Source organism: Xiphophorus maculatus, chromosome 13, assembly GCF_002775205.1.
Source record: "Xiphophorus maculatus strain JP 163 A chromosome 13, X_maculatus-5.0-male, whole genome shotgun sequence".
In the NCBI taxonomy this organism is placed as follows: domain Eukaryota; kingdom Metazoa; phylum Chordata; class Actinopteri; order Cyprinodontiformes; family Poeciliidae; genus Xiphophorus; species Xiphophorus maculatus.
Window position 1 is genome coordinate 22,351,501 of NC_036455.1, and position 6,969 is coordinate 22,358,469.

The window sequence follows — 6,969 nt, forward strand, 5'->3', positions numbered from 1 at the left end:
AATAAACTATTTGGCTTACATTTAATTGTTATGTAGTAGTTGATGTCCTTGTATGTGTGAGACAATCATGTTCCTGCGCAGGTGTTCGCAATCATTAGCTGCTCACCGTCACTCTGACCCTGGTAATTGGAGGCATCATTGGCTGGATGAGAGCTGTCTGAGACTGGGTTCCTCAGATCTGGGCCTGGAAGGTTCCTGGTTCAACACACTTCAGTCAAATAGCCTAATTACACCCGCAGTATGTAGGCAAGTTCTCAAGGATCTATCTTTCAGTTTTCTGATTTGAAAAAGATGTTTGAGCTCCTTCAGCTTAGCCTTGTTAGAAAAGACATGGGAGGTTTTCAAACCCACATCCCACACTGAACTCTAATTCCGACAAATTTAGATTTCTTACAAATGTTAACAAGGATTTAACAGGACTTATAATTATTCATCAGCAAGAAGCACTGTTCCACTAAGGTAATAAGTATTTATTTTAATATGGTGTGCTTCCAATGGCAGTGTAAAAATTGGTGGCTTTTTTTTTTTTAGCTAGGTAATATTTTGTCAGGTACTCTGGACAGATATGATTAAAATAATCTGACCTTCAGTAAGTCTTTTTACATGGAAGATCAGTAGCACATTCCTGGTCTTGGTCAAAAACTATGAAGGTGGGTTAAAATTCAAAATAGTTTTATATTGCACTGAACCTTTTGAAATTGGAGTTATTTTGAAATGGTGGAAGTTCACTTTAGAACCAGCTTCTCTTTAGCAGTCGGCATCATTCACAGGAATGAACAAATCTGGTTCCAAAGTTTAACACAATACCTTTTAACTGAACCGTTTTTCCGTTTTCTTATCTAACATTATCCAAATTGATTAGATTATCTGTATTACAAAGTCTCTGTTCAGAATGTAAAATATTTGGTTTTTTTTGTTTTCTGTGAATAGTTTTAGATAAATGCATCTGCTAAAATCCTTCTGCTTCTGCAAGTCACTCGGGTAAAGAGGGGTTGTAAAGCTGTTTAAATGTTGGAGGATTTTTTCCCGCCAAGGTGAATATTGGATAAATCCCAAAGCTTTGTGTTTGCTACTTCAAGAGGTACTATAGAAAATGCTTTTTATTCAATATCTTCTAGTTTAAGTATATCTTAATTGGCTTGGATGTTTTTTTTTTTCTGTAAAGTAGCTTGTATTTTGATGCTGAGCCAATGAAAGCCCAGTATTTCTGCACAAACAATTCTTCTGTTTCACAGGTGAAATGGAGATTATGGAAGTAATAAACGTTGCAGCTGATGTTGTGATGGCTTCCATTACAGTCGCTCAAGCTATAATTAATTCAGCGCCCAGCAGAGAATGCAACATTGAGATCACAAATTTCTCAGACCGCTACGTTCTCAAGAATCCCGGGTAAGGAGCTTTCTGTTGCAACTTCTGGCATTGATTGTCTCACTGCATAAGCTGATCAGCTTTATTGTCGACCAGGATGTTCCTCTGCAGAGGAGTTTGTGTTAAACCTCTGCCAACAAGAATTCTGCCATCTGGATGTGGAGGTGCGTTTTTTGCCAAGACGCCGCGGACACGATTTGGATTTTCTGGCGTCACCACCTATGACCTTCTCAACAGCTCCACTGGAAAAATCACTGAGCAAATGGCCTTGTTTCTCAAGGTTCCTTATGATCTGAACTTTAAGGCAAATGTATACGCAGTGGGAGTTTTTGATGTTTGCAAGGGATGTAATGTAAATCTCCATGAAGAAATGGCAAATAAAACAGACGTAACGTTTATTAGAGGCAATGCCAAGGGCCCCTCCTTGACTCATAAAAGCAAAGATGTAACCATAAGTGCTACAATGTCAGAGAGCTATTCTTCTGTGATAAAGGTGAACTTGAGTGACAACTAACTCTTTTGTTTTTTTAAAATACCGTACGGTTATCAGTTATAGATTAAGGTTAAACGGGTGAAACACCACACCAAACATTAAGTTGCTTACTTTTAACATTGGTGGGACTTTGAAATAGGACAAAGATGAAGACTTACGCATGCCAATATCTCTAACATGTTCATTAAAGGGTTTTATTTTTCAGCATAATTGCAAGTTCTGTAACTGAACCTGAGTTTTTTTTTGTAATTATTTTCTAACTTTAAATTTTATGACTTACCTGTCAAAATGTTTATATATATATATATATTATTTTTTTAATCAAAATGACTGACTTGCCCTTCCTACATAAAATAAAGGGACATTTAAGGGCACCACTATTACTATGTGCTGTGTTTTTGTTTTGTGAGTTGATCCTTTAGAAAAAGCTAAATTACCTGATCTACCGTCTGCCACAGTAATTTCTCTCCACACTTCTCAACATGAAAGAGAAATCCTCTGTATTTTATTTTTTGCTTTTTTTAAATTTCTTAATTTAAAAAAAGATGCTTCTTTTTGGATAGCAATCATAGCATGTTTTCTCTCTGAAGTATCTTGCAAAAGTGTCAAAACCTCTAGAACATTTTTACTTTTATTCTATTATTTAAACAGGAAAGTAAGGATTCTAATATTTTCAGTAAAAATGTATAATGTATTCAAGTTTAACTCGGTGTCCCACCAAATAAGATAACTATCTTTAAGATAGCTTCATTTTGATTCTTAGAACAATCCTCAAGACTTTTCACCTTTTTTGTCATTTGAAATTGCCTAAAAGACTAAATAATCCAAGTAATCCCATATAATCTAAAGACGCAGCTCAAGTCGTACTTTTCTTTAAATGGCACAGCATTAAATATCAAATCAGGTTTCGGCTTTCTTTGGTATGACTGCATTCCCTCACTGTTAAAATTATAACCAAACATTAAATGACTTGATATTTTTAAGTCTCTACATTAATCTTTGGTGCCTATACACATTAGAAACAAAATCACAACAATGAGAACTATGCAATCCTCTTTTTTCATGGAGTATAGTACTCCAGTTTATTGTATTAATATTTTATTATTCTTTTCATCGTTCTCTACCTATCATCTTTGAGCTCATCAGCTTCCCCTTCAGGTGCCTATAATTGCAAGCTGTGTCCAATCACCTGGACTTTACCAACCTATTTTGGTAGGTTAGTAAAGTCCTACCAAACTGTGGGAAAACTCAGTGGCTGTGATCAACACACTGCAGAAGACGGGTTGTCCAACAGGCGCTGTATATGGTTGCAGCTGCATAAGGTACAACATAGAACATCAAATTGTTTGGAGGTTATTCTTACTGTACAAAGAGATTGATCCAGGTTGAAAGACAAACATTGAAAGGAAAATATTTGTCTGTGTTCCACTTCTAGAGTAATCTTTGAAAACTCTTTACTTGTTTCAGAGTCTGCAGTGGTTGAATGTCAGAGGAAAGATCACTATCTGAGGGACTTGCTAACACCAGCATAGTGTGTAGGTTAAAAGTTCTCTTAATGTTTTAAAACTCCTATGGACCATAAACCATAATATGAGAGCAAAATTAAGTTTAGATCCATTTGAAACTTTTTATCTTTTTTAAATACATTTTACTTCACTTCAGGCTGACATCATCCAGGGAAATGTACACCTACAATGCAAAAATAATTGTATGGAAACAAATACTTGCTGCTGGTAACATGCCTACTTGAAGTCCCTCAAGTGGTTACTGAATAAACTTGAATTTTATGACAAAACCAAATCATAAAAGTAAAAATCTAACTAAATTATTAGTCAAAATAATGGATGTCCCCCAAACTCCCTAATGTTTTTTTAAGCAACCTGTCCTTGGTATGCTTTTATATTGTAATGTAGATAGTTGTAAAGTTTATCCTTTTGCTGTGATTCAATTGGCATGCTGTAAGATGACATTTAAAATGTCCATATAATGCAGTGTATCTAATGCTTCATCAAGGTCTGATGATTCAAACACCCTGAAAGCACACCGATAAAAGGTCCTCAAGGGATAAGGGTTAGATCTTTTGTTTTGCTAATCAGTAAAACCAAATCTACTGTGAAAATGAATCAATGTCTTTAACTGCTGTGGCTTCCAGTACATTGCTTTCTTGACCCTGTTAATGAAGGTACATCCTCTGTATCTCGGTCGTCTCCAGTACACCAGCTCTGTTAAGGGCCAGCACTCATTACGAGAAATGGAGATTGTGGAAGCAATAAATTTTGGAGCAGACCTTAGCAGCGACTGCAGCTATACATCAATCCCCACCACGTCGACAGTGCACCATCCACATCGTCAATTTTTCAGATCGCTACACTCTTGAAAATCCTAGGTATGTAACTTCCATCATGTGTTTGTACGATGTTTTGCCTTACTTTGGAAACTAACCCCAACTCTGAACTGACCAGGACATACGCGTGCTGGGGAAGCTGTGCTGATCCTCTGCCTCCTAGAATTTTGCCGACTTCTTCTGGAAGCGCAGTGTTCGCCAAAACACCTCGCACTGGACGTGGCTTTTCAGGCATCTCAATCTATGATCTCTGTGATAACGCCACAATGGTTGCCTCTGAGCAAATGACTGTCGTGTTCAAGGTGCCATATGACTTGAATTTCAAGGCAAACGAGTATGCACTAGGAGTCTTTGACGTCAACCAGAAGTTTAATAAATATGTCTTTGAACATATGGATAAGGAAATGACAGTGACTAAAGGCCAAGCAAAGGGCCCCTCTCTGATTCACAAGAGCCAGAGTGTTACTATGAGAGCCACAATGTCAGATTGTATTGATCCTGTCATAAAGGTGCATGTAAGTGACAACTAACAGCCATAATATTTATTTGGATTTTACTTGAATATGAGCAATAAAGTGGTGATTGTGACTGAAAGAATGATGAACAAGTTTTCTCTTTTCTTATTTTAGTCTTAGTTTCAATCAATCAAATTTTATTTGTATAGCACATTTCAGCAGCAAGGCATTTCAAAGTGCTTAGAGAGGTTTAAGGAGAAGTCTGATTCTAGTAAGCAGATTCTACTTCCAGAGCCAGAAAAGTGAGAAAGGAGGCAGAAGTTAAAATGATAGGGAAAACTGTGAAGTGCTTCACACATTGGTTTCCCAAAACGTGATTATGAACTTTTGCCTGGTACATCTCGTGTGTCTGGACATCATTTAAAAAGTGCATTTATTTCAATTGTAAACTTGTACAGATTCATTGCACACACGGATACATCCACAAGCCTATTGTGTAAGTAGTGCTGTTGATGTCCATTAATCACTTTGTGATGGCCACTTCCAAGAGGCTAAAGTTTAAATATTTTCAAAGCGGTTTCTTTAACATGAGTTCATTTTCTGCTGGTGGTTCAGTCAACAGATCTGAACTTCCAAAAGTGTTCAACAGAGCACTTTTGGAATGTGGTGGAACTTCAGATTTGTGTCATAAATTTGCTGGAATCTTAAAATGGGAGAAAATATGTAAGACTTTTTTTTTTGACATCTTGATGAATTACCATCAGATGTGGCAGTTCTGGAGAAGACGGGTGATGGTTCCAAAAAAATAAAAAAGTAGTGCTTAGTGAGTGAATACGAAAACAAACAAATAAAAACTTCTCCCGGACTTTTGCATCAGTTTAGTATTGAGTTTTGAAGGGGAGTTCAATGTGCGCATTTAGTGCGCCATCTCGTGGTGACATATCTTTCAGCCTCCTGTTCAGCTGCTTCTAATTGCCGGCTGATTGCGATCAGCTAGAGGCTTTTAATTAGACCACGCTGCAGTCTTGTTTTTGTCTACCTCGTTTACCCCCATTGGGTGTTGCTTGGATGTCTTGAGCCTTTTCCAGCAATCAAAGGATAAATCGTGTTACGTCACAGTCAGTCTGCAAGTAGGCTACAAGAATTGTACCGTTGGATGGGGAAAAAAATAATTGTCCTCTGTTATCTGTTGAAGCCATCAGGGGAACATTAAAAACTGGTAGACACTATTGCCAAACAAGATTTACCTGCAGTATAAACACAAATTTTATTGCATCTGTGTGTTTTACTCAGTAACCACTTTCTTAATTTACCACTGGACAGAAGAACAGATTTCTCCGTCCTTGTTTTGGTATAAACTAGAATATTTAGAGATTTTAAAACGTGATAGTTTAGGAATGCCTCGCAGTTCAGATCCCACAGTAACTTTCTAGTTTTTATGTTCAGATGTATGCCTTCTCTACTTATTTTTATGCTGTCATCAACTTGCCAAGTGGGTTTTATTTGTGTCTGAACAGGTAGTTTGAAGAGGACATGGCGTTTTTAGATGCAGTAAGTGTGGGAGCAGAAATCTTGCAAGGCACTGTGGAAGTCGGGGGTGCCATAAGAAGAATGTTACCAGTCCGCCAATGTAAGATTGACGTCACAAACAACTCCAGTCGATACGTCCTTCACAATCCTAGGTAAACTTTCTATAGTTTTCAAGTGGTCTTCGTTTGATGGTGATCCTTATTCCTCTTACTTTTACTCCACTAGGACGTACACTCTTGGGGGAGCATACGCAGATCCCTTATCTCCTAGAATCAAACCATCCTCCTCTGGAGCTGCAGTTGTGTCGAAGACTCTCTACACAGGGCGTGGCTTCTCCGGTGTCTTCACCTATGATCTCCTTGACAGCTCCACTAGACAACCAAGCGAACGCCTGGCCGTCTTCTTTAAGGTGCCGTATGACTTAAACATAAGGAAAAATGAGTATGCAGTGGGACTGTTGGATGTTGCCAGAGAGTGTGACGAAAATCTTTATAAACACATGGCCACAGATTTGACAGTCGTCAGAGGCCAAGCAAAGGGTCCCTCACTGACTTTCACAGGCAAAGATGTCACAATCAGGGCCACAATGTCAGAAAACCATGCGCCTGTGATAAAGGTTGACTTGGATGATGACTAAAGAACTTTGTTTTTGAACATTTTAAGTGTTAAAATTAGATTCTTTTTCTTTTAATCTTTGACCTGTGAACCAGTAGCAATAAAGACAACAGCAGATTCAGAAAGTCTGTGAAATAAACCACCATAATTTGTCTTTCTTGACG

At 37.7% G+C, this 6,969-nt stretch overlaps 2 long non-coding RNA genes across 2 annotated transcripts; both read left to right on the forward strand.

Annotated features, from left to right (window-relative positions):
- Window positions 1-73: 73 nt before the first annotated feature.
- Window positions 74-2,081, forward strand: LOC111610630. The gene is made up of 3 exons (XR_002753737.1): window positions 74-459; window positions 1,236-1,389; window positions 1,465-2,081. It is a non-coding gene; the product is annotated as an uncharacterized LOC111610630 (long non-coding RNA).
- A 1,042-nt stretch (window positions 2,082-3,123) lies between these two features.
- On the forward strand, window positions 3,124-4,793 carry LOC111610652. Its single transcript, XR_002753747.1, has 3 exons — window positions 3,124-3,183; window positions 4,074-4,247; window positions 4,324-4,793. It is a non-coding gene; the product is annotated as an uncharacterized LOC111610652 (long non-coding RNA).
- Window positions 4,794-6,969: the final 2,176 nt, after the last annotated feature.